The sequence below is a fragment of the Pempheris klunzingeri genome, chromosome 24, assembly GCF_042242105.1.
Source record: "Pempheris klunzingeri isolate RE-2024b chromosome 24, fPemKlu1.hap1, whole genome shotgun sequence".
In the NCBI taxonomy this organism is placed as follows: domain Eukaryota; kingdom Metazoa; phylum Chordata; class Actinopteri; order Acropomatiformes; family Pempheridae; genus Pempheris; species Pempheris klunzingeri.
The window spans coordinates 11,712,477-11,714,976 of record NC_092035.1 but is presented as its reverse complement, the minus strand read 5'-3'; the positions used below and the strand labels follow the sequence as shown (position 1 = coordinate 11,714,976).

Here is a 2,500-nt window from a genome sequence, read left to right as displayed (position 1 = left end):
ACCCTGTTTGGCTTCCGAGATCGGACGAGATCGGGCTTGTTCAGGGTGGTGTGGCCGTAAGACTTCACCAAAACAGGAGTTCAAAGGTCAAACGTCTTGTCCGTCTCCTGTGAAGCAGCAGCACCTTCTGCTGTCTGCAAAAGCTTACAGCACCTGGTATTCCCAGGCGGTCTCCCATGCAAGTACTAACCAGGCCCGACCCTGCTTGGCTTCCGAGATCGGGCTTGTTCAGGGTGGTATGGCCGTAAGCGAGAGTGTCCCTCACAAAGAGGCTTTTTATAGATGCTGACCTGTAGAAAAAGCAGTGAATGAACTTCACCAAAACAGGAGTTCAAAGGTCAAACGTCTTGTCCGTCTCCTGTGAAGCAGCAGCACCTTCTGCTGTCTGCAAAAGAGAAGAGAAAAAGCTTACAGCACCTGGTATTCCCAGGCGGTCTCCCATGCAAGTACTAACCAGGCCCGACCCTGCTTGGCTTCCGAGATCGGACGAGATCGGGCTTGTTCAGGGTGGTATGGCCGTAAGCGAGAGTGTCACTCACAAAGAGGCTTTTTATAGATGCTGACCTGTAGTTTGGGACAGCACTCTTCAGTAATAGGTCTTTTGTTAAAGTTGCTAAATTGGTCCCTTTTACAGTGAGGAGGCTGGGGCTGTTATTTTGAGAGTGTAGGAGAAAACAAGGATATCGTTAAAACAACAAATGTGTTCCCCAAAAAGGAGGAGAGTGTGGTTACTTTTGTTTAACGTTTGACTGATAAGGGCACCAAATGTGTCAGTTTCTCATTGATACTGACTGAAAAGGCCTGTTTGTCGTTTGGCATAGTTGGAGGTTGAGTGTGTGTAATGTTAGCTTCATGTGCTTTGTATGTCAGTGTAGTCCAGCAGAGAACAGCATAGGCTTGTCAGTAATGGATGCAAACACTGAATAGGACCATGAAAAACTTTTGTTGTGAAGTCCAGAGACAGCGCCCTCTGCTGTCTGCAAAAGACAAGAGAAAAAGCTTACAGCACCTGGTATTCCCAGGCGGTCTCCCATCCAAGTACTAACCAGGCCCGACCCTGTTTGGCTTCCGAGATCAGACGAGATCGGGCTTGTTCAGGGTGGTGTGGCCGTAAGCGAGAGTGTCACTCACAAAGAGGCTTTTTATAGATGCTGACCTGTAGAAAAAGCAGTGAATGAACTTCACCAAAACAGGAGTTCAAAGGTCAAACGTCTTGTCCGTCTCCTGTGAAGCAGCAGCACCTTCTGCTGTCTGCAAAAGAGAAGAGAAAAAGCTTACAGCACCTGGTATTCCCAGGCGGTCTCCCATGCAAGTACTAACCAGGCCCGACCCTGCTTGGCTTCCGAGATCGGACGAGATCGGGCTTGTTCAGGGTGGTATGGCCGTAAGCGAGAGTGTCACTCACAAAGAGGCTTTTTATAGATGCTGACCTGTAGTTTGGGACAGCACTCTTCAGTAATAGGTCTTTTGTTAAAGTTGCTAAATTGGTCCCTTTTACAGTGAGGAGGCTGGGGCTGTTATTTTGAGAGTGTAGGAGAAAACAAGGATATCGTTAAAACAACAAATGTGTTCCCCAAAAAGGAGGAGAGTGTGGTTACTTTTGTTTAATGTTTGACTATTAAGGGCACCAAATGTGTCAGTTTCTCATTGATACTGACTGAAAAGGCCTGTTTGTCGTTTGGCATAGTTGGAGGTTGAGTGTGTGTAATGTTAGCTTCATGTGCTTTGTATGTCAGTGTAGTCCAGCAGAGAACAGCATAGGCTTGTCAGTAATGGATGCAAACACTGAATAGGACCATGAAAAACTTTTGTTGTGAAGTCCAGAGACAGCGCCCTCTGCTGTCTGCAAAAGACAAGAGAAAAAGCTTACAGCACCTGGTATTCCCAGGCGGTCTCCCATCCAAGTACTAACCAGGCCCGACCCTGTTTGGCTTCCGAGATCGGACGAGATCGGGCTTGTTCAGGGTGGTGTGGCCGTAAGACTTCACCAAAACAGGAGTTCAAAGGTCAAACGTCTTGTCCGTCTCCTGTGAAGCAGCAGCACCTTCTGCTGTCTGCAAAAGCTTACAGCACCTGGTATTCCCAGGCGGTCTCCCATGCAAGTACTAACCAGGCCCGACCCTGCTTGGCTTCCGAGATCGGGCTTGTTCAGGGTGGTATGGCCGTAAGCGAGAGTGTCCCTCACAAAGAGGCTTTTTATAGATGCTGACCTGTAGAAAAAGCAGTGAATGAACTTCACCAAAACAGGAGTTCAAAGGTCAAACGTCTTGTCCGTCTCCTGTGAAGCAGCAGCACCTTCTGCTGTCTGCAAAAGAGAAGAGAAAAAGCTTACAGCACCTGGTATTCCCAGGCGGTCTCCCATGCAAGTACTAACCAGGCCCGACCCTGCTTGGCTTCCGAGATCGGACGAGATCGGGCTTGTTCAGGGTGGTATGGCCGTAAGCGAGAGTGTCACTCACAAAGAGGCTTTTTATAGATGCTGACCTGTAGTTTGGGACAG

At 48.5% G+C, this 2,500-nt stretch overlaps 6 non-coding genes and 2 pseudogenes across 6 annotated transcripts in view; all 8 read right to left on the bottom strand.

Annotated features, from left to right (window-relative positions):
- The window catches only part of LOC139224100 (5S ribosomal RNA), a 119-nt gene extending 57 nt beyond the window's left edge, over positions 1-62 (bottom strand). Inside the window, exon 1 of the ribosomal RNA XR_011586191.1 lies at positions 1-62. This exon is cut by the window's left edge and continues 57 nt beyond it. This is a non-coding gene — a ribosomal RNA (5S ribosomal RNA).
- Positions 63-141: 79 nt separating this feature from the next.
- On the bottom strand, positions 142-250 carry LOC139224153 (5S ribosomal RNA; annotated as a pseudogene).
- Positions 251-405: 155 nt separating this feature from the next.
- On the bottom strand, positions 406-524 carry LOC139224222 (5S ribosomal RNA). The gene has a single exon (XR_011586282.1). It is a non-coding gene; the product is annotated as a 5S ribosomal RNA (ribosomal RNA).
- A 473-nt stretch (positions 525-997) lies between these two features.
- Positions 998-1,116, bottom strand: LOC139224056 (5S ribosomal RNA). The gene has a single exon (XR_011586150.1). It is a non-coding gene; the product is annotated as a 5S ribosomal RNA (ribosomal RNA).
- A 155-nt stretch (positions 1,117-1,271) lies between these two features.
- Positions 1,272-1,390, bottom strand: LOC139224221 (5S ribosomal RNA). Its single transcript, XR_011586281.1, has one exon. It is a non-coding gene; the product is annotated as a 5S ribosomal RNA (ribosomal RNA).
- Positions 1,391-1,863: 473 nt separating this feature from the next.
- Positions 1,864-1,982, bottom strand: LOC139224098 (5S ribosomal RNA). Its single transcript, XR_011586190.1, has one exon. It is a non-coding gene; the product is annotated as a 5S ribosomal RNA (ribosomal RNA).
- Positions 1,983-2,061: 79 nt separating this feature from the next.
- LOC139224152 (5S ribosomal RNA) lies at positions 2,062-2,170 on the bottom strand (annotated as a pseudogene).
- A 155-nt stretch (positions 2,171-2,325) lies between these two features.
- On the bottom strand, positions 2,326-2,444 carry LOC139224220 (5S ribosomal RNA). Its single transcript, XR_011586280.1, has one exon. It is a non-coding gene; the product is annotated as a 5S ribosomal RNA (ribosomal RNA).
- Between the last annotated feature and the right edge of the window lie 56 nt (positions 2,445-2,500).